Here is a 24,231-nt window from a genome sequence, read left to right on the forward strand (position 1 = left end):
ACCTTTGTTCCTGACAGATGGCACCGAGGACGGTGTCAAGCCTTAAGTGTGGGGAGGTCGGTCAGTACCTGACTTCCGGAGGTAATTTCTCTTCCCTAACACCAATAAATTAGGATATTTAGCTAGATTTTTCTTTTGTAGAATAGGATAAATTGCATAGTAATAGATTAGTTGCATGCATGCTCTACTTGATTGAAAAGACAATAAGTTTTTTCTAAGACCCTATTTTTGGAACAAAATTTCACTAATTTTAATCAAAACTTTTATGTTAAATTTGCTTGAAGTTGTATTTGGAACATAATTTTTGAGCTAAAGAACACACAACCTGTGAGATTTGAGCCTTTATGCATGGTTATATTATTTAACCATAATTATTTTATTCTTGTGTGTTTACTTCTCTATGATTGTAATCTATATTTTGTTTCATCCTATATGTCCAATGTTTAATATATTTATATGCTTGCATATGATTGAGGCCATTATTTGTTTAAACTCACTTATCCAAATTAAGCCTACTCTTTCAATTACCTTTGTTAGCCACTTTGAGCCTTTAAATCCCATTTGTTCTATATTTTACCACATTACTAGCCTTAAGCGGAAAAACAATTATAGATCCCAAATTGAATCTTTGGTTAGCTTAAGATAGAATTGTGTGTGCTAATTAAGTATGGGAAATTGTGGGAACAAAAGATAATAAGGGAATGTGTCATGATAATATAATGGGAATTCGGACACCTACTCATGTGAAACTATAAGAATCAAAAATCTATGTGCATTGATAAGCTATGTTTATTTTTATGTTTATGTTAAAAAAAACCAAAAATATTCAATAAATAAATAAGGGGACAAAATTACCCCAATGTTAAGTTAAGAATTCAAAGATCAATGCATGTATGATAAAATTAAGATAAAAAGTTGATACATGGGTGTGGAATGTGAAAGGGAAATTCTGGGTAGCTAGGTATGAATTCTAAAGTTATATAGAATATATATATGTTATGTTAAAGCTTGGGTTAATTAAAGATTCAGTTTATAAGCTTACTTAGCCATATATGTATCCTTACCATTACCTTAGCCCCATTACAACCTTGAAAAGACCTCATGATGTTTGCATTGGTATATTAAATGTTGTTGATTGATTAGGAGAAGAACAAAAATTAGAAAGCATGATTAGAGAAGGATAGAGTGATTGCCCTATACACTAGAGAGATTAGAGCGTACATACATCATCAGTGAGGGTTCAATGCTTAAATTTCTATGTTCCCTGCTTTCATGAGCTACCTTCTTGCATTTTTATCTGTTCTTACTGTATGAGAATTGAATTAGTGGAATTTGATTTGTAATTGTTTTGAAGAGCTTATTTACTATTGATCAAGTAGACAAGAATCATATAGTTGCATTCACATATATAGGTTGCATTGCATTGCATGAGTTTTACATGTTCCTACTCATTTATTTTATCTCCTTCAACTAAGCATGAGGTCATGCTAATGTTTAAGTGTGGGGAGGTTGATAAACCACTATTTTATGGTTTATAATGTGCTTAATTGTGTGGTTTTATCATGATCTTTACCCACTTATTCATATGATTAGCATGCATTTATAATTCCTTCATAAAATTATTACATGATTGAAAACTTGCTTCCTAGGAGACTTTTAATTATGTATTTTAATTCTCCTTTATTCCATTCGATGCCGTGATCTGTGTGTTAAATGTTTCAGGCTTTATAGGGCATGAATGAGTTAGAGATTGGAAAGGAAGCTTGCAAAAATGGAAGGAACACAAGAAATTAAGGAGATGACCAGCGAGAAGTGACGCGGCCGCATGGCTCACGCGACCGCGCGAAAGAGAGGAAATCGCAGTGACACGGAGGCTTAGACAACGCGCCCGCGTGGCAAAGCAAAATGCCCAATGACGCGTCCGCATGAATGACGCGATCGCGTGACGTGCGCGATCTACATAATCTGCAGAATTCGCTGGGGGCGATTTTGGGCCCTGTTTTGACCCAGTTTTCGGCCCAGAAAAGCATACTAGAGCCAGCGAACATACAGAAACCAGAACAACATTCATTCCACACAATTCTTAGTTTTTAGATCTAGTTTTACTCCTCCTCTAGGTTTTCTCTCTACACACATTCATAGTTCTTACGATTTTATTTCTATTACTCTTTGCATTGGGATATGGAGAAGAGTTATTACCTCATCAAGACTTCGTCATTCTAGTTCGTTTTCTTTACTTGGCTTTACTCTTCCATGTCCTTTAATTTACTTAATTTTACTATTGGATTATTTTATAATTTATTAATACAAGAATTACTTTTATTTTTAATTGACTCCTTTGAGTTTTATTTATCATGTCTTTCTTTAATTCCTTTTCCTATGTTATGAGTTCTACATTCACAATGAGCGGTAGTTCCCTAACTTGATGGGGAGCTGATTGAAAGGAACCCTTGAGTTGGGATGCTTAAAAGAAAAATTGTAATTGGGTTTATTGTTGGAATGCTCTCTAGTCACTAACACTAATCCTTTTCAATTGAGTGGATTGGAACTTGTGAATAGAAACAGCATTCCAACTTGTTTGACTTTCCCTTACCTAGTAAGGGATAACTAAACAGAACAACCTTCAATTATCAATTAATCTTGAGAGTACTTCAACAAGAATAGGGCTTCCAACTAATCTACTCCCAGTCAAGGCTTTTATTTAAATTACTTAATTTCTCCAATTTAATTTCCTGTTTATTCAACTCAAACCCTTTTTGAAAACATCTGATTAATAAAATAGCACACCTTTCTGCAACTCGTTAGGAGACGACCTGGGATTCATACTCCCAGTATTTTAATTTTAATTTTTGTGACAACCCTTCTAAATTGATAAGCGGATTTCTGGTTGGTTAAGAACAATACTTGCAACGCATATCTCATAACAATTCTTAATTCGCCAATTTTCGCCACGTCAATTTTTGAACCTCTCCCTTAAAACTACATCTAATTCATCCATACTAACTAATTGGAGACTCTCCTCTTAATGGATGAATTCCCCCACTTCATAACCTTCGATCTGTGCCTTCTGGACTTGGATTTGGGCCAAAAAGGGCTTCAGAAATCGCTGAGAGCGTTTTCTGCAATTTCTGGTGCGTGGCCTCTGTCACACGTCCGCGAGGGTCACGCGGTCGCGTCATTTGGAGTTTTCCTTGTCACGCGGTCGCTTCAGTCATGCGTCTGCATCATATGCGTTTCACTTATGGTGCGCGATTGCGTCAATCACGCGGTCGCATCACTGCTATTTCGCGTTGGCATGCGGCCGCGTTGTCCATGCGATCGCGTCACTGCCAGTTTCTTCAAAAACTCCATTTTATACTTTCCTTCCAATTTTGTATGTTTCCTTTCCATCCTTTAAGTCATTCCTACCTTAGAAGATCTGAAATTACTCAACACACGAATCACAGCATCGAATGGTAATAAAGGGAAATTAAAATTATCATTTTTAAAGCATAGGAAACATGTTTTTCACATACATCACATGATAAGGAAGGGAAAGTAAAACCATGCAATTTATATGAATAAGTGAGTGAAGGATTGAATAAATCACTTAAATTAGGCACAAAATATATCATAAAATATGGGTTTATCAACCTCCCCACACTTAAACAATAGCATGTCCTCATGCTAAATCCAAGACAAAGAGTAAGGTAAGGTTAAAGTGGTGGAATCTCATGCAATGCAATCTATTCTAAATGCAACTACCTAAATGAATCATGTAATTCTAATTTGTTATTCCCTTGTGTATAAAGCTTACATGTAGTTGAATTAATTCACATTCTCAAGGAATCTTATATATATAGCCAAACCTTAGATAGTGATAAAGTACCTTTACAATTGAGATGGGAGAGAAAAACATTTTACAATTTTGCAAGACAATTAATAATTTAAGCAGAGATATATGTTGATGAGCTATTGAACCCTCACTGGATTTTATGTTTACTCTCTAGTTGCTCAGTGTTTATTGGGTTAATCACTCTATTCTTCTTTTTATCCTTACTTTTTATAACTTTGTTCTTCATCTAACCAATCAACAATTATAGAATATAGGCATACAAAAATCATGAGGTCTTTAATTAAGGTTGTAATGGGGCCAAGGTAAAGGTAAGGGTATATGTATAAGGCTAAGTGAGCTAATTAAGTGAATCCTTAATTAGTCTAAGATCTCACCTAACATACATATTTTGTAAAGCAAAGCTTCTTTACCTATTTTCCCATATTTTTTTCCACTTTTTATGTTTCATGCTCATATTTTAATTTTTTTTATCCCATGTGCATCGCTTTTTTCATTTGGGGAATTCTTTTGTATCCCCTTTATTCAAATACTGAAAAATAATTTTTTTTTAAATGCACATGGTAATTAAATTATTTTGATTTCACATGAGCATGCTTCCCAAAACTTTTAAAAATAAAAATTTTTATTCTTTTTAACTTTCTACCCTTTTGTTTCTATCATCCATGTTCCCATAAGGTTTCCACACTTACACAATACACAATTTCTATCTTAAGCTAACCAAGGATTCAACTTGGGATTTTTATTTTGTTTTTCTGCTTAAGGCTAGTAATGTGGTTATAAAATAAGAGGGGAATTAAAGGCTCAAGGGGCTAACAAGGGTGATGTAAAAGGTAGGCTAATTTGGGAATAGTGAGCTAGAATCAAACAATGGCCTCAATCACTTTCTTGGTATGTATCTATATTCTATAATCGGATATATAGATTAAAACAAAGTAAAGAACACCAGAATAAATAAGAAGGGCGGAACACACATGAATAAAATATTATGGTTTAAATGTAACCATGCAATTAAGCTCAAAACTCACAGACTGTGTGTTCTCTAACTCAAAAATCATATATCAGTTATATATGTCAAGCAAGTAAAAATTAAGAGTTCCCATTATTCTCAATGTAAATCTTAAGGTGGCTTTAAAGTTCTAGTGTTTCTCCTTGATGAAATGTTGTTAACTAACTAACATGTAATGCTATATATACAAGGTGTGGGTTGTTTTTATTCTGTTAAAGTCTCTAGTTTACTTCCTTTTTATATTTTTAATTTAAACTAAGTTATCTTATGCTAAAAAGGATAAACTATACTAATTAATCCACATTTTTTATAACTAATAAGTTAGAATTGTAACTAAACTAAATGGCTAAAATATGAACTAAAGTGCAACATGCAGAAATATAGTAAAAATACATGAAAATAGCAATGTATAAGTACTGAGAAAATAAAAATAAAAATAAAGAGAAAAATACAGAAAAATAATAAAGTAAAAAAAGTCTGTAGTGGTTCACCAAAAAATATACACCAGAGATGTCGACCTCCCCACACTTAATATGAAGCATCGTCCCTGATGCTCACTCAAGTAGGGTGTTAAGGGGTGTCATTACTGGAAGGATGGGTAGCTGGAGTCTCTGTGGTGGTGGTCTGAGGATCTGCCTGCTGCAGAGGAGGTGCTGACTGATGCGGTATTTACAACCACACTTACTAACCGGCAAGTGCACCGGGTCGTACCAAGTAATACCTTACATGAGTAAGGGTCGATCCCACGAGGATTGATGGATTAAGCAACAATAGTGTTTGATAGGATTAGTTAGACAAACATAAAAGAGTATTTGAATATTCAATCGTGCAGAAATTAAAATAGTAAAGTAAATAAATTGGGAAGAAAATATGGAGAAAATAGTTAAGGTTTCAGAGTTATCTATTTTTCCTGATTAATTTTTCTTACTAACTATTTTAATCATGTAGGATTTAATTTATGGCAAACTATATGTGACTAGACCCTAATTCCTTAGACCTTCCTAGTCTCCTCTAAAATTCATCAACAGCCAATTTCTTGGTCAATTAATTCCAATTAGAGGTTGATAATCAATTTCTAGTTTATATGCCACAAAAACTTTAATTACCCAAAAATAAAAGGATTATATGTCACGTATCCTGTTAAATCCAAATAATTAAAATTTAGGAGAAATTGTTTTCAAGCTGTTGTTCAAGTAAAGAGCTTTTCCAAGTTTTACAGGAACTCAAATAGAAAGAGGGTCATACTTCCGTTCCACCCAAATTCATAAAATAAGGAGCAAAAACAATTCTTAAATTATAAATTCATAAATAAATTAAAATAGAAAAAGCAATAAAATCAATCCATACAAATAGACAGAGCTCCTAACCTTAACAATGGAGGTTTAGTTGCTCATAGAAGAGAGAGAAAATTAGGATTGTCAATTATGTTCCCCTGATGGGATGAGGTAGAATCTCCCCAGGACCTCTCTACCAAGGAAGGAAAGTTTTTCCCATTTTTATAACTCACTACAAGAAAACCAGGATTTTGCTACGCTTTTAAAGCGTAGCGAAAAGTTGAAAAAAGCGTAGCGATAGCTTTTCGCCACGCTTTTTGAGCTACCGGCACGCTTTTGAAAGGGTCACAACTGCTAGCGTGCTGGTTGCTCTATCGCCACGCTTTTGGCGACCTATGGCCACGCTTTTTCTGTCGCCACGCTTTTATCTATTGCTATGCTTTTAAGCGTGGCTGTATGTGAAAGATATCGGTACGCTTTTAAAGCGTGCCAATAGTTGGAGATACGGCTACGCTTTTAAAGCGTGCCAACAGCAAGAGATATCGCTACGCTTTTAAAGCGTGCCAGTAGCAAAAGATATGGCTACGCTTTTAAAGCATGCCAGTAACAAGAGCTATGGCTACGCTTTTAAAGCGTAGCTGTTGATAACTGTTGTACAATATGACTACGTTTTTAAAGCGTAGCTATAACTTTGTTCAGGTTCTATTGTTCTTTTTCTAATCTTTGTAATAAAATCTTATAAAATTCATAGATAATTGTAAAATTTATACAATGACCATTAATTTTAAATCAACTAATCCAATCTTTATAAACTTGTCACCAAATATAGTGTGATTGATCACATGACATGCTCTAACAAAATACCAAAAATCAAAATCATTATAACAACTATTACATTATCTACTTGCTTTACATATTATTACATAAGAGAAAAAATTTTAGAATCAATAGGAAGTTACAAAAGAGACCACTAGTTTTTACTGAAACAAAAAAACACTACTAGTACCCAAGCTAACGAAGATTCTAAGCAAGCTACCATCCTAGAATTACATATTACTAATCCAGGAGCCATCATTTCAATCCACCTGGATCATATACCAAATGCAATGCCATGCAGCTCTTGAGAAAACATGAGCCATCATTTCAATCCACCTGAAGAAAATAGATAATCTTCCGTCAAGTCTAGGAAAGTAAGGAGAAAGCCAATTGAATTGCTTATTACCGAAACTTTACCTGGTACAAGGAGGAGCAGTGCTGCTCAAATCACAACCTCCAATTTTGTATGTCCTTCTTGCAAGCACAACAACCAAAAGTATGTAAGAACATGATTGTGAGTATATGCATCTTCAAAAGCTTTGCATTAAGCTATGCTTTTCTTCTATTTAATTTTCTCTATTTACAACATTGATTCAGTTGTAAACTGCACATAAAAAATAAAAAAATAAAAAAAGAAGTGAAATAAAGTAAGAAAATTAAAAAGAACCTCTGAGTAATTATTTATCAAACAACTAATATAATATTGGATATATGACTCCACAGTCTGCAGTTTACCATTACCAATAATGTCAAACAAATAAATAATGCACACCTATATCAACTAGGGCACAAACTTGGAGATGTGTGTTTAACCTGAAAGCAGCAAATTGTTCGTAGCTCCCACCCCCACCAGATAAACTCCTTTTTAATCATCAATCAAAAGCATGGATATGAACACTAGAATAGTTATGTATAACTTATTTCAATTAACTCTAGAATTCGTTCATATCTTCTCACTTACTGCACTCAAGAGTAGTTCTCTCTCCACAAATCATATCTTAGGGAGAATAATACACAAATGTATGAAGCTGCCAACACTTATTTTAATTTTAAATTTAAGAAAATGAAAGACATGTACTTACAGTGAGAACTGGACCAATTGTCAAGTCCTCTAGCTTTTTTCTCTCAGCAAGACCTTTCAATTTGGATACCAAGGAAGTCGAAGCCCAGTTCTAAGCACAGTAAGTAACTGAAAAATCTCTAGAGCTGGTTGTGAAATCTCCACAGCAAGACCTTTCAGAAAGTTGAGGATCAAGTGCTGGTTGTGAAATCTCCAGCCCTTCACTTTTAATGATAGATATATAACTAAAAAATCATTTGAGAATCATTAAGATTTTGTAACATTATAGGAGTGCCCATTTAAAAAAATAAAACAAAAGTAATCTCCACCAATTTTGTTTTTAATTAAACAATCTAAGAGCATCAAACTATATTTTTTCTAATTTTCAGAAATCAGAGATGGTATTCAACATTCTTATCTGGGTGGAACTCTTAAACTCCAAGGTCCTCATCCCAAAGGAAAATGTCCTCATCCTAAAATAAAAATCTGGGTGTAAGGAAACATAATACACATCTAAGACAATAAATAACAATTCCTAAAATAGAATCCACAAATTAGGTGGCTAAATTTTTTAAACTGCATTCACTAGGCCTTGTGAACCTTTTCCACATATGCCTGCAACCAAAAGCACAGAAATTGTAAGACAATCTAGAAAGACTAATTGTAAGTAATTACTCATTTTTCATCAATTCTGGGACAACCCAACTTTGACAAGAGAGAATATCTAAAAGCACAATAGCAGATGTAGATTAAGAAACTAACACAAAGAAAAACACCACGGCTTGAACCATGTCCTCCCAGAAGGTTCCTCCATTTGAGGGAAGATAAAGAAAAACCCGTGTTCTTGCATAAGAGCACAGCACCATTGTTGCTCAGCTTCGCCAGCCTCAGAACTCTCGGGAAATCCTGAAATTATATAAAGGATAATAATAAGAAGTAGAAGAAAAACACAAACGAGGGTATGAACAGCACTGGAGATGGCAGATGAACCCTGAAAATAGAAGACGATGAACTTTGTCAAACATCAACTTTTAAAGGCCCCTGTTTTGAAGGGATAATATAAGATATTGAATTTGCTAATGTTAATATATGATTAGATAACAGTGTTACACCCTTTTATATTATTAGTGTACCAAAATCCAAAAAGCAAAAGTAAATATCTCCTAAAAAATATCAGGTTAGGAATTTGATAATCCATGGGACAAGTAAAACCTCATCTTAACTATATTAAACAATAATGCGCTTTGATAAAGCATAAAAGCTATTCAGGCCTCTTAGTTAGCCATTGTTGTCCTTTTTATGACATGATTAAGGGTTTCTGGTACTATATGTCAAAATCCATCATTTCCATGTATTAACTTTATGGCTTGCTTCTCAGTATTGATAGCAAATGGCTTAACTAATTGAACATAAAACACAAACAAATGAATTCCAACTTATTCAATTTACACTGGGACGGTGGATTTCAACACAAACACTGGAAAGTTTTAGCAAGAGGCTGTTGAGAAATTATTTTTTGTCCTGCCTTGTTTTTATCTAACTAATGATTTTCATGCCTACAAACACGGAATGGAGAACTATATTTGCAATGGCCAGAAAGAAATTGAAAAGAAAACTGTGCTCCCTAGAACACAATTGTGTCTTCAATGTGCATGTCTTATTATTATCTACCTGAATGTGTATATTCAGAAACTTACGAGTAATTCATTAATGAAAAAAATACATACTGAAAACTTTGACAAAGTAGCTTGAGCAGCCACGTCTGCAGCTTTGTTCTGATCTCCAAAAAATTGGGAGGAAGAAAGAGATTTTGCATTTGAGAACTTCTTTCTTGCTTTGTCAGATTCTTGAATCTGATAAAGGACAGGCACCAAAACAGAATATGAATCAACATGACATAAATCCATCAAAGAAGAAGCTTAGATACATATTTTACAGATGAAGCTATAGTTAAAGAAGTCAGCTGAGACAATAGTTAAATAAAGTCAACACATATTTGGATATATAACAACGCGATTTGCAGATTGGATCTTAATTAATTACCTGCATTGCGTTAACAATAAGAAGAATAAAAACTGCTGCTAGGAACGCCATGTCCTTTTTTTTTTTCTCAACCTGCCTCTAAATGCAATACACATTTAAACGACCTCTATTCCCTCAAGTCACATACCACTCGCTACACTAATTACATAACAGGGCAGTCAACCAAAACCAACATACATAGCACGAAATGTTGCTTTAATTTCATAACAGGGCAATCAACCAAAACCAAAACCAAACACCTTGCATTCGACTCAGCATCTTATTCAATGTGACTTTCTTCTAGGTCTGTTTTACTTCAACAATATTATTTAACATTGTTTTTTAACTAATAGAACTGATAATGAATACATTACCAGCAGGGACGAAGGCGGAGGGACGAAGGGATTAAACATTATTGACAAAGGAACAAATAGTATTAAGAGTAAGAGAAAAAAATTTACATAAATTAAGTCCATGAAAATTTCTTCCCCCTATTTTAATCTGCACACATACATAATCTCCAAACTGCTATCAGATTTATATCTTCATATTCATGTTAACTATAGAAATACAAAGGCTCACCCTCTCGAAATTATATTTGAGGTCCCCAAAAACCTAGCAAGCATCGAATAACAGCTAAAATACATCGAATAACTGCTAAAATTATCACGCATTTTCAACATACCCAATTTCCAATGCGGTGCATTCTTCATAAATTAAAGCTAAAACTAGCAAGCACGAATCAGAAATTGCTAGTCTCAACCAATAGAATTCTCTTCGTTTCACATTTTCTCACCAATATTACACACTAAATTATCAACTAATTCAGGAAAAAAATCACGAACAGAAACTACAAAATAGATAAATAAATGAAGGGATAAATAACAAAAATTAGTTACCTTCTCTTTTCTTCTTCGTCTTTTTTGAGCTTGTGATGGTTCGCAACGACACTGGGACTGCGCGATTTAGGAGGAGGAGGAGAGGGCGACGAAGTGCTTCTACTTCTGTGCCTTGTGCGGCGCCTCGGCGGTGACCGCGTTCTGCTTCTGCAGCGCCTATGGCTAAGGAAATTTCACAGAAAAATTGCTCTTTTTCCCAAACCCATTCTGAACTCGAAGTTCTGAAACGTTCCGAACCTGAACCTGTTCCCAACAGATTTCGAATTAAGAACCCGTAAATCGTTCAAATCCCACTTCTGCTTCAACGAGATTGCCTTCAATACATCCTGATTTCAAGGAATCATGTAATTAAAAGTAAAAAATAAATGAACAGAAAGGGGGGGAGGGAGTGAGAGGGGGTAAGGTGAAATAGGAAAAGAAATAAAAGAAAAGGACTTACAAAGAAGCAAGAAGTAGGAAGGGAGCGGCGCGGAAGGGGTTAGGGGGTTAGGGTTTTGCAGTGACGTAAGGGAGCAGCGGCAAAGGGGAGCATCCACGGCGAGTGAGGGCGAGGCACAATGAAGGAGGAGGAGTTAGGGCAGTGAGTGTCTCGTCGCGTTGGGGCTTTTGATGGAGGAGTTAGGGCAGAGCACGAACAAGAAGGGGTTAGGGCAGCGCACCATGAACCTCTTTCTCTAAGTGAACTGAGTCTTTAAACGAAGAAGGGGTTTTTTAATTTATCCCCACCTTTTTTTTTTTCCGAGGGAACCTTTTGGCCACGCTTTTAAAGCGTGCCAAAAGGCTTCTAGGAAACGGCTACGCTTTTCGAACGCAGCAATAACAAAACTCTATTGCTACGCTTTAAAAGCGTGGCGGTTTCTCTCTACGGCTACGCTTTTCAAGTGTGGCAAATAAAGGCGTGGCTAAATCTCGCATCAATTGCCACTCTCATAAAAGCGTGGTCATTGACACCTTTCGCCACGCTTTTGAAGCGTAGCAAAAAAAACGTGGCCAAATCTTTATTTTATCGCCACCCTCATAAAAGCATGGCCATAGGCCTTTTTTCTTGTAGTGACTAATCCTAATAAATTTAAAATCTAATATCTAAAACTAAAAATTAAAATAATATCTTTTCCTAACATCAGATTTGAATTTAAATTTGAATTAATTTAAATAATCAAGTCTTCAAGGGATGGATGGGGACCACTTATTTCTCCATTCTGCAGCTTCTAATCTGTGTTTTCTGGGCTGAAAACTGGGTCAAAACAGCCCAGAAATCGCCCCCAACGTTTTCTGCATTTTTTTGCACGTGGCACATGTGACGCGTCTACGTCGTCCACGCGTTCGCGTCATTTGTGCAGATTCCAATCCATGCGTTCGCGTCAGGCACGCGATCGGGTCATTGCGATCTCCTCCATTCTGCGCGGTCGTATGAGCCATGCGTCCGCGTCGGTATTCGCTGGTCATCTCCTTCGTTTCTTCTCTTTCTCTACAGAAACTTCATCAAATCCATCCGAATGCTATCTAAAATAAATAAAATTGTACAAAACTTAAAATAGCATCCATAGTGGTTAAAATATAACTAATTCTTAATTAAACTCAACAAATTAGATGCAAATTCACTTAGGAAAAGATAGAAAAGATGCTCACGCATGACTGACTGAATAGGAACCTCTGGGTCTGCAGCCTGAATCTGATGCGGGGCCCCCTGTTGGGACACAACCTGCTCCGTGCCTGCCTGCACAGCATCTCTCTATGGATGGGCCTCCGCCTTATGATCATCCGCCTCTTCCTCAGATGGCTCTGATGGGGTGTCAGGCTCGGAAGGGATGTCGCTGCCAGAACGGATCATCAGCTTCAGGTGCTCATAGCGTCGCTTGCTGTGACGCTCAGATCTCTCGTATCGGTGCCGGTTGCGGCGCTCCATCTGGTCTAGCTACTGAAACAGGCGGTGCACTAAGTGATAAACTGGCTCTGAGGCAGGTGGAGGTGCAGTGGTGGTAGCAGGGGTAGCTGTAGAGGAAGAGGGGCCGGCAGATGGTGTGGCTGTCTCACCAGGAGCTGTGAGGAATGGAGGTCTGTAGCCTAAAGCCAGAAAGTTTCTGCTGTGAGGGATAATCTTCTTACATTCTGCAGCAGGTGGCTTCTCATCAGCATCCTCCCAAGGCACGTCAGCTCGACGGCCAAGCTGTGTAATCAGATATGGAAAGGGGAGAGTGCCTCGGACGTGGACCCTGGCCATGTAGTACCGGATGAAGCGTAGCAGGTACAGGTCCTTACCCTCCATCACACACCATAGGAGGGTGATCATAGCGGCAGGTAGCTCCGTCTCGTGAGTACTTAGCATAATAAAGTTGCTTAGGATCTGATGCCATAGCCGAGCCTTATCGTTCAAGTATGTCCGCTTGATTCCCTTAGGCATGGTGGTGTTCTGACCCATGACCCATGGAACAGTCGGGTCAAGGGCTATCCTTGCCTTGACGGCATCCCAGTCAAACTTCATGAAGCGCATGTCCTCCTTAGCCTTTTGATAACCATCTGGCTGATCGGATTTAGGCAGGAGCTTCAGAACATCCTCTATGGCCTCTTCAGTGACCAGTATCTGCTTCCCTCTTAGGTTTACTGCATCTAGGGAAGTTTTAAAGTAATTTCAGTAAAATTCCCTTACCCAAGATGCATTGACCTCAGTCAGGTTTCTCTCCAGGAAGAACCAGCCTCTTTGTTTGATCTGATCAGAGGTGTATTACTGGAGTTCTTCTGGAATTTTCAGAGTCCTCTCCAGGTACAAGTTCCTGGAGGTTGCAAACACCGGATACTTCAGCTCACAGTATCGGTTTGCAAACTTAATGGGATCAGTAGCAGGGAGTATCTGGTCAGCCTTCTCATGCGGGGTAAAGTGTTTCTCCCGCCAGGAGTCATCATGCATATGTCCAGGATGGACATGGAGGATTCTCCTCTTTTTCGTTCGCCAGTTGTTGCCTTTCCCTTTCCTTTTCTTTGGGTGTCAGATATCCTGAAAAACAGAAAACCAGGATATAATAAAAATAGGAAAACAAGTAGGCAAATCACAAAATAAGCATATAGTGGCAAAGGAGCAGTGGAGAAATGAAAATCAGTTAAGTAAATGTGCATTAAGGATTGAATAGGAGTTGAAAGTCCGAGAAGAAAAATTAACAATCCAAAATGTATTAGAAATCATGTTAATTAGGAAAAATTATCATCATGCCTTGGTTAGAAGGTTAAAGAGAATAGTGAAAAACCAGAAGAGATGTTTTGAAAGGTTAGGTTGGTTAGGAAGGAAAAAAGAGTTTAGGAAGTTAAAATTAGTGAATTAGTAAAAAGTGGGTTAGAGTAAGTGGGATGATGATCATTTTCTAAGTAACAAGCATTCTCAATTAGAAGCTATAGTTAACTCATATCCAAACAAGGGAATCAGGTTGATGATGAATAAAAAATTGGAAGCTAAACATCAAAAATGCAGATTATGAACCAGGAAATCAAAAAGAATAAGAAAGCTTGCCCTGGTATTCATGAATTGGTTTGGTAAAAGTAGAGTAAAGCAGAGTTCAAAGTGCCAAAACCAAGACATGAATGGAAACAAAACAGTTTACAGAAAATTGGGCAGCATTCCGGCTAAAATTGGATGTTCCCAGAAAATAAATAGTAAGCAGGAGTCATATGAATTAAAACAAACTGTAATTAGATATAATTAGTGTGAACAAGAAAGAACATTTGCAATAGCAGCATGAACAGTAAGAACAGCATATGAACAATACTAACATTACAGCAACAGTAGAATGGCGAAAATTATAAGGCAAGTAGCATGAACAGCGCAATTAATCAGGCCTAAATCCACTAACCACATCCTAGGCTACCTAACCACCTAGAATCCACTACAACATGCATATCTAACTAGCCTAATTATGAACATAAACAGAAAAATATGTAATTAACTAGGAATTGAAAGAAGGGTGGCATTCGTCGGAACCTGGTAGGCGTAAGAATGAAAGTGGGGCAGAATGATGGCTGGGGAATGGTGGTGGTGGCGGCTGACGCGGCGGTTGAGGGTGGCGCGGCAGCGGTGGGGACTGTTCGGAGGTAGGGGGTTCGAGTGGGCTAATGGGGGTAGGGTAGGGGGTAATGGTGAAGAGGGGGGTTGGAAGGGAGGGGTTTGCGGCGGTGACGATGTGGTGGGCGGTGGTTATCCGCGGTGGTGGCAGCGGTGGTTAAAGGAAGAAGAGAGAGAGAAAGAGAAGAAAGAGAGGGAAGGGAGAAGGGGGTGGCGCGGCGGCGGTGGGGTCTGGGTGGTCGACGGTGGGGCGGTGGTCGGTGGTGGTGGCTGGAAGTGGGTGGTGGTGGTTGCAGAGAAGAGAGGAAGGAGAAGGGGGTTGAGGGGCACGAATGGGTAGGGTTTCGCGTCGATGGGGGGTTATCGAATTTGAATCCACGCGATCGCGTGGGACACGCGGTCACGTGGCTGGGGTGGAATGGGAATTGACGCGATCGCGTGAGTGATGCGATCGCATGGAATGGGTAAAAGGATGAATGACGCGGTCGCGTGAGGCATGCGACTGCGTCATTGGAAATTGTGCTAAACGCGCAATTCCAGCGTCGTTTCAGCGCAACTCTCTGTCTCCTTTGGGGTGTTGTGCAATCCACGCGACGCGATCGCGTCGCTCACGCTGTCGCGTGGGTTTGGTGTTATGCAAGTGACGCGATCGCGTTAGTGACGCGATCGCGTTAGTGACGCGACCGCGTGGGTCGTTTGTGCGAAACGCACAATAGCCGCACGATTCCAGCCCAACTTTCTGGGCGTAGGATCCTTACGCCGATTTACAGATTCTATAATTGTTGATTGGTTAGATGAAGAACAAAGTTATAGAAAGTAAGGATAAAAAGAAGAATAGAGTGATTAACCCAATAAACACTGAGTGACTAGAGAGTCAACACAAAATCCAGTGAGGGTTCAATAGCTCATCAACATATATCTCTGCTTAAATTATTAATTGTCTTGCAAAATTGTAAAATATTTTTCTCTCCCATCTCAATTGTAAAGGTACTTTATCACTATCTAAGGTTTGGCTATATATATAAGATTCCTTGAGAATGTGAATTAATTCAACTAAATGTAAGCTTTATACACAAGGGAATAACAAATTAGAATTGCATGATTCATTTAGGTAGTTGCATTTAGAATAGATTGCATTGCATGAGATTCCACCACTTTAACCTTACCTTACTCTTTGTCTTAGATTTAGCATGAGGACATGCTATTGTTTAAGTGTGGGGAGGTTGATAAACCCATATTTTATGATATATTTTGTGCCTAATTTAAGTGATTTATTCAATCCTTCACTCACTTATTCATATAAATTGCATGGTTTTACTTTCCCTTCCTTATCATGTGATGTATGTGAAAAACATGTTTCCTATGCTTTAAAAATGATAATTTTAATTTCCCTTTATTACCATTCGATGCCGTGATTCGTGTGTTGAGTAATTTCAGATCTTCTAAGGCAGGAATGACTTAAAGGATGGAAAGGAAACATACAAAATTGGAAGGAAAGCATAAAACGGAGTTTTTGAAGAAACTGGCAGTGACGCGACTGCGTGATTGATGCGATCGCGCGCCATAAGCGAAACGCATATGACGCGGACGCATGACTGAAGCGACTGCGTGACAAGGAAAACTCCAAATGACGCGACCGCGTGACCCACGCGGACGCGTGACCCACGCGGACGCGTGACAGAGGCCACGCACCAGAAATTATAGAAAACGCTCCCAGCGATTTCTGAAGCCCTTTTTTGCCCAAATCCAAGTCTAGAAGGCACAGATCAGAGGTTATGAAGTGGGGGAATACATCCATTAAGAGGAGAGTCTCCAATTAGTTAGTATGGATGAATTAGATGTAGTTTTGAGGGAGAGGTTCTCTCCTCTCTCTTTTAGGATTTAGAATTAGGAATTTATTCGCTTTCAGGATTATCTCTTTTTATCAGGTTCAATATTCCTTTTTATTATTTTCTCAATTTAATTTATGAATTCTTCTATGTTACAGATTATTCTTTGAATTAATGTTATTTGAGGTATTTCAGTTTATTATTGCTCTCTTTTATTTACATTACTGTTGCTTCCAATCTGAAGACATTTTTATTCCAATAGATTTACTTTTTCCCTTTTGGTCTTGGTTAAGAAATCAGTAACTCAGGAGTTATCAAACTTAACGTGATCGATAATTATTATCTTTGCTAATTGAATTGAACTTCAATAATCCCAATCTTTTTCTAGGAATTAACTAGGATTTGAAGATCAAACTAATTAGCCACTTGACCTTCCCTTGCTCTAGTAAAGGTTAACTAAGTGGAATTAAGATTCAATTTTCATCATCATTTATAAGGATAACTAGGATAGGACTTCCAATTCCTCATACCTTGCCAAAAGTGTATTTTACAGTTATTTATTTATTTTACAGTCTTTTACTTATTTTAATTGCAATTTAAATTACTTGTTCCTCATCTTCAAAACCCCGATTTACAATCTTCATAACCAATAATAAGAACATACTTCCCAGCAGTTCCTTGAGAAGACGACCCGAGGTTTGAATACTTCGGTTATCAATTTTAAAGGGATTTGTTACTTGTGACAACCAAAACGTTTGTAAGAAAGGTTGATTGCTTGGTTTAGTAACTATACTTGCAATGAGAGTTTACTATAACCTCTAAACCATCAATCTTCAGTTCTTTCAGTCGTCATATAGTTTCTTTTAAATTCATACCCCTCAGTATTAGATTTGATGATGATATAGAGGATCTTCCAATTGATCAGAATGTTCATCGAAAAAAACTTGCTCAGGCTATAGCAAAACATGATCTTGCATTTAGCTTTGTTGAGTATGAGGGTATTATAGATTTTATTAATTATATTAGTCCAACAATTATAATGCCTTCTAGAAACACTTTAGTTTTAGATTTTAAAATGATTTATTCAACAGAGAAAGAGAAAGAGAAATTGAAGCAGAAGATGTCTAGGATACTAAATAGAATTTGTTTGACATCTGATGTGTGGACATCATCTACCATTGAAGGATATATTTGTCTGACAACTCATTTGTTGATGAGAATTGGCGACTAGTGAGAAAGATTTTAAATTTTTGTCGAATGATTCCTCCCCATACTAGAACTGATCTGGAAGCAATCTTATTTAACTCTTTGAAGCAATGGGGTATTGATAAGAAAGTATTCTCTATTACTTTAGATAATGCTTCTGCAAATGACAACACGTAAAACATCTTAAAAACTCATCTACGTAAGCAGAATAGTTTGCTTTGCGATGGAGAATATTTTCATGTACGTTGCTCTGCTCACATTTTAAATTTGATTGTGCAAGAAGGGTTAAAGGTGGCTGCTCGAGCTTTATTTAAAATAAGAGAGAGTGTGAAATTTAAAGATTGTGTGCAGCAAGCAAAAATTGAAGAAAGTGTTGGTCTAAAATCAGATGTTCCAACTCGATGGAATTCTACATATATGATGTTGAAAAGTGCAATTAAATTTGAAAAAGTGTTTGACATCCTTAGTGTTATAGACAGAGCTTATAAAGATTGTCCGACAAATGAAGAATAGAGCTTAGCAAAAAAAATGTGTGAATTTTTAGAGCCATTTTATGAAATTACAAACCTCATTTCAGGTCCATCATATCCAACATCAAATTTGTATTTTATGCAAGTTTGGAAAATTGAATGTCTTTTGGAAGACAATCAAACTTGTGATGATGTTGTTATTATGAACATGGCTTTTAGAATGAAGATGAAGTTTGATAAATATTGGAAGGATTATAGTACTGTCTTGGCTTTTGGGGTAATTCTTGATTCTCGATTAAACTTAAAGTTCTTGAGGTTTTGTTACAAAAAACTAGATCCTTCAACCTTTGAATTAAAGGCAAATGAAGTATTGGAGAAATTTAAAAGGTTGTACGGAGAGTATATAAATACTTTTAGTGGTTCAACAATTTCTCAAAGTAGTAACCAATCTCCTAAGTCACCTGAAGGAAGAAGGCTTACAAAGAAGAGCAAATGGTGATGAAGGTATTTAATTTTAATATAGTATTATTTTTCTCCTATTATGTTTATTCGTTATTTAAATAATCTTTATACTACATCTTTTAGGAGTTCAGAGAATTTGACTGTGAAACCCAAACTTCCAAGGATAAAGATGAATTAGAGATTTATCTAAAGGAAGGTTTGATTCACACCAATGAAGATGATTTGAAGTATGATGTGCTGAATTTTTGGAAGATTAATGAGGATAGGTTTTCCACTCTGTCAGTTATGGCTAGAGATGTTTTAAGTATTTCCATCACTACGGTAGCATCTGAGTCTGCATTCAGTATTGGTGGACGTGTTTTAACAAAATACAGATGTTCCACTCTTCATGAGCATGTCCAAATGCTTATTTGCACAAGGAGTTGGTTACGTGGATTTGTTCCAAATCATGATGGTAAACATTTATGCTATTTTTTTCAAATAATATTTTAAATTGAGTTTCTAACTATTTTTTAATTGGCTGATTTTAGATGATGAAATTGGTGAAATTCATGAAGAAGAAATGTCAACAGAAACGATGCATCCCCCTCAACATTCATGATTTTAGATGATGAATTTTTGTGTCAACTTTATTTTGATTTTCTAGAGACATTATTGATGGTAGATACTAAAAAGTAAAGAGAAGGGTGATGAGATAGTGAATGCCATGTTTGATTTTTTAATGTTTATAGTTAAAAGTTGGATTTAATATAATCAATGCACATTATTAATGACTTTTAATAAGTTTTATGTGTGTTGTTGAGATAGAGAATGTAAAAAAAAAAAGAAAAAAAAAGAAAAGAGGACTAGGTGACCCATGGGTTGGCCCTAGGGCTTTTTAAAAATTTGACCCTATTAGTTATAGGGCTTTTTATTCTTCTAGCCTTATAAAGTAGGGCCAAACATATTGACACCATTATATGTGAGGTTGTTGGAATTGCATTGTGTAGAATTTTTGCAATTTCTGCATCATTGGCAGCAGGATGAACGAATTTCAAGGAGCAGACCAGACCAAAATTTTGTATGAAATTATTTTTCTATGAAATTTTAATGTGTTTTGAATGTATCATAAAAATTTCAGAATTAATTGATAAGTGGATTGGGAGAAATGAATTTTTGAAGATTGATGGTTTCTGCAGAAAATTGTGTCCTCTTACTGCAGAAGTACTAACTTCGAACCCACTTAACTTTTAATTCTGATAAGGATTAACTTGAAACTAGTGATAACTTGAAGCTTTGTATGTCTACAATCTTCAGTTTAAATTTTAGATCGATACCACATTTAGCCAATTAAATATGATGCAGGGAAGGTGGCTAACACCCTAAATTATGAAAACCGTTTTCAAAAAAACAAGGCAACGTTCCCGATTGAATAACATTTTCATACGACATGTTATTGATCCAGGATTTATTTTGTTTGAAATCTAAATGAGTCTTATTTGATGTTACCAATTTTGAAAGGCAATGAGTGAAAATTGGAATTTTAATTTATTTATCAAGTTTACTGTACCCTACTGTTTTTCTGTAATGATAGTAGAATTTTGAAAGATTTGTACAAGTTTCAATTATGGTCGGATTGCCCAGAACTAAGTTTTATTTTCTAAACCTGTGATTTTACAATAATTAAGGGAATTAAAGAGAGCCTAATGACCAATTAAAGATGTCTACGTGACTAATTGTTAAGGAGGGTTTGAAAGTGTTAAGATTAAAGGAACCTGCATGGGTGGCGCTAGTACCATTTTAAGGAAGGTTATGCCAAATTTTCTTTTTGTAAGAATACATGAACTTAGTTAAAAGGTGTAAACTATCCCTAAAAGAATTAATGTTAAATGGTGATGCGGAGGTATGTGTATCAAATGGTAATGCGGAGGTACGTTTAATAATGTGGTGATGCAGATGTGTGTATGTAATTGGTGATGTGGAAGTATAATTAAAAGAAGAAAAATGACAAACCATGAATGGATAATGATTCATGAGAAATATTTGTTTTATTGGGCCTTTGTACCAAAGTGCTAATGCGGAAGTGCCCGCCTGACTGATAGCCTAAGGTTGCTAATGCGGGAATGTTCGCCTAACTGATAGCATAATGTATGTTGAATGGGACTTATGCCAAATTACTAATGCGAAAGAGCCCGCTTGACTGATAGCCTAAGATTGCTAATGCGGGAATGTTCGCCTAACTGATAGCCTGTTTCTACCGTGATGCCAAGATATCCTAACTGACATGGGTTTGTCCATGATGATAATTGTGCCTGACTGACACGGTAAAGAGACCATATTCGAGGTTTGCCTCGAGTAACGTTAGGTTGCGGGTAGACAACCGACGCATGACCTCATGGCATATACTAGGAACAGACAAGCATCATAAATTAGTTGTGCATTTGATTGTGACTGTTTACTGTTTATTCTTTCTACTATGTGTTATCTACTTCTTGTTAATTTTCTATTCTCTGATTCTTATTTGTGTTTTAAATTTGTATAATTGCAATTTCTCCAAAACATAGATTAAGATAGTAAAAACTAGGAACAATAGCAATAGAGAATAGCATAAGAAGCGGCATTAACCCTAATGGAAGATGCCAAGATAGAGTTATATCAGAGTCGCGATACGGAAGTAGCAAATAGACTTAGCAAGCAATTTATTACGATAGAGCCAGAACTCTAGGTTTCACGAGAGAGATGTGTTTTCACAGTGTCGCCTTACTGGGAACCATATAGGTTCTCACCCCTTCCTTTTCTTTTTTTCCCCCAGATGGGGGATCTCGACTTGTCTGCCACCACTGGAGTTCTATTCAGAGAGGTACCAGAGGAGCATGTAGTTTTGGATCCTACAGGATATGCTTGAGACTAGTCCTGAGACGATGTCTGTAGACTTGTGCCCCGATGGTGGAAAGAATGTAGGATAGATGGTCTTTGTTCCTTAGACTTTGCTTTTCCTCACTTTTGTAGAATTTTGAAGGGTAGAACTTGATATTTTCTTTTCTTTTTTAGTCCGGGTACCTGTTTAGAGGTTTTCTATATGAACTAGGTATTCTGGAAAGTTGTCAGTTGTATATAAGTGTATATGTGTATATATATATAAGCGTGTCAAGTTTGTATGACTAACTTAAGACGTATATATGTATGAAAGCTTTTTTGTAATCTTGTTGCTATTTTAATTTTGCTGTTAGGTTGCTATTTATTTTATATTATATATCTCTGATGATGTTTTGGTTTTTGCTAACCAATTTTTTGAGAAAAACATATGATAAAAAAAAGCTAACATACGTGATTCCGTTAGTATGAAAGGCTCATATGTAGTAAATATCATCGACTCTAGGGTTTTATAGGACTACTGGGGAGTAACACCTGACAACTGACAGTGATCTGGACCTGTCAGAAATTGGGTCGTTACAATTATGGTATCAGAGTAGTTCGTTCCTGATAGAGCCCGGGAATGGACTGACTATGCTTCGTTGCATACTCTGCTTTTTGTTTTCTCATGCTATTAGGGTATCTTCATTGATGTATTTAGCATGATCATCTGCGAGCACTTGTTCAGAAATTATTCATACTTGACCTGATATGTTAAGGCTGATCACCTTAATGTTGATTATTGGGAATGAATAAGACCTCAATGATTGTGACTAGACGAATTTATCGATATAGGATTTCTCGCAACACATGCGATTATCAGATAGACCGCCATCATAAAACTTTTAAACGCCGATAACTATATTTGTGTGGCACGTAGCTATTGTACTTAGAAGTACAGTTGACTGTTAGATGTTGGGATAGAAATAGCACGAGAATGGTAACGATAAATCTAAAACAGCCCAATGTGAGTGATGCACGGTGGAAGCATGATGACACGAGGCACGATCGTGAAGAGTTTCCATCGATTCACTTACGGATGTCCTTAGGATCGAACTCCTTTCCGTGTAAGATGAGCATTGCATTAATTTAATACCATAGTTGGGACATGTTCCTCTTAAGAGTTATCAACCCTTAAGATATACTCAAAATTTCGAGGATAAAACTTTTTGTAAGGTGGGTGGGATATAACACCCCGATTCTCCACAGAGTTATTCTAAAAAATTCTATGATGAGAACTTTGATAAATATCTGAGAATCACCTCATCATAAAATAATAAGAGGGATTTAGACTAGATAAATGAAAAGAATAGATATATTATGTGAGATAAAAATGTATCCTAAGTTAAAAACCGTACCAAACCAACTCCACCCTTTTATAATCAAACCGGTTTTTTCCTCCATTATAAAGCCATGGTTTTCTTTTTTCTTTCTCCACATTTTTCTATCAAACATCATAAACACAATATCTTTAATTATTCATTTGATTTAATTGAAGAGGAGTATAGATATACTATTAGACTAGTTAACACATGAGTAAACACACATTAAACCACTCTTTTCCTTGGTTCAACCAAACCATGACCATGAAACTAAAACCAAGAGAGAACTTAACCCTGATTAGTTGTAACATCGTTCTTCCTCTTCTCATCACCGAATGAAACTTGGAAAGAACCATGGTCACCTCTTTCTCATTCAATCTGTTTCTTGCGTGTTGCTGAGGAAGGGAGCCACGAAACTTTCTACACCAGCTCACCTCTTCTCCACCATATATGAGCTAAGATTTTCATTCTTCTTCATACAACAAAAAATGCACAAAAATAAAAAGAGAAAAGAGGAACAGAGATGGAGCCAATAGAGGAAGAGAAAGCAAGAATGGAGGCTGACCGAAAATAGGAGACTCCCATCTAAGCAATTTTATTTGAGTTCCTCCTGCTGGGTAAGCACCGGCGTCCTCCTTTCCTCGCCTCTTTTTAAAATTTGAAAATTCAACTCTCACTGTGCTCCATTTTTAGTTTGTTTGATCGGTTCCTTCATGAACAGCCACTTAAGGAGAGTAAGAACTCTTCTCTTACTCATGTATGGTTCGGCCAAACGGCCTTAGAGATGTGAGAAATTCTGATTTTTGCGATGTTAGGGTTTCAAATTCAAGCAAGAAGCAAAAATAGAATTTTGAACTTCAAAAGAGGTAAGGAATAGGATATATAGAATATTATATTTGCTATTGTGTGTACTTGTGATGATTGATGGTTTATTATGTGTTTGATTGATGAGGAGTGCATCTTGAATTTCTGTTATGATAAGATGCAGAAAAGTGAATGTTTAATTATGTATGTGCATTTATAAAAAAGTGAATTGATAAGTCTGAACTCTTGGAGCTGTGATAATCATTCTAGCAACTTTGGTTAGTAA

General features: G+C 36.5%; 1 long non-coding RNA gene across 6 annotated transcripts; it reads right to left on the reverse strand.

Annotated features, from left to right (window-relative positions):
• Positions 1-6,976: 6,976 nt before the first annotated feature.
• Positions 6,977-11,639, reverse strand: LOC112754341 (uncharacterized). Of its 6 annotated transcripts, none has more exons than XR_003178503.2 (7): positions 11,352-11,637; positions 10,913-11,238; positions 9,719-9,844; positions 8,754-8,897; positions 8,402-8,606; positions 7,349-8,236; positions 6,977-7,267 (listed from the first exon to the last, which is right to left on the reverse strand). It is a non-coding gene; the product is annotated as an uncharacterized lncRNA (long non-coding RNA). The 6 variants fall into 6 exon arrangements; XR_003178502.3 differs by having other exon boundaries at positions 7,349-7,535; positions 8,014-8,606; positions 11,352-11,634; XR_003178504.3 differs by having other exon boundaries at positions 7,349-7,402; positions 8,014-8,606; positions 11,352-11,633.
• Between the last annotated feature and the right edge of the window lie 12,592 nt (positions 11,640-24,231).

The sequence above is a fragment of the Arachis hypogaea genome, chromosome 16 (genome assembly GCF_003086295.3).
Source record: "Arachis hypogaea cultivar Tifrunner chromosome 16, arahy.Tifrunner.gnm2.J5K5, whole genome shotgun sequence".
Taxonomy (NCBI): domain Eukaryota; kingdom Viridiplantae; phylum Streptophyta; class Magnoliopsida; order Fabales; family Fabaceae; genus Arachis; species Arachis hypogaea.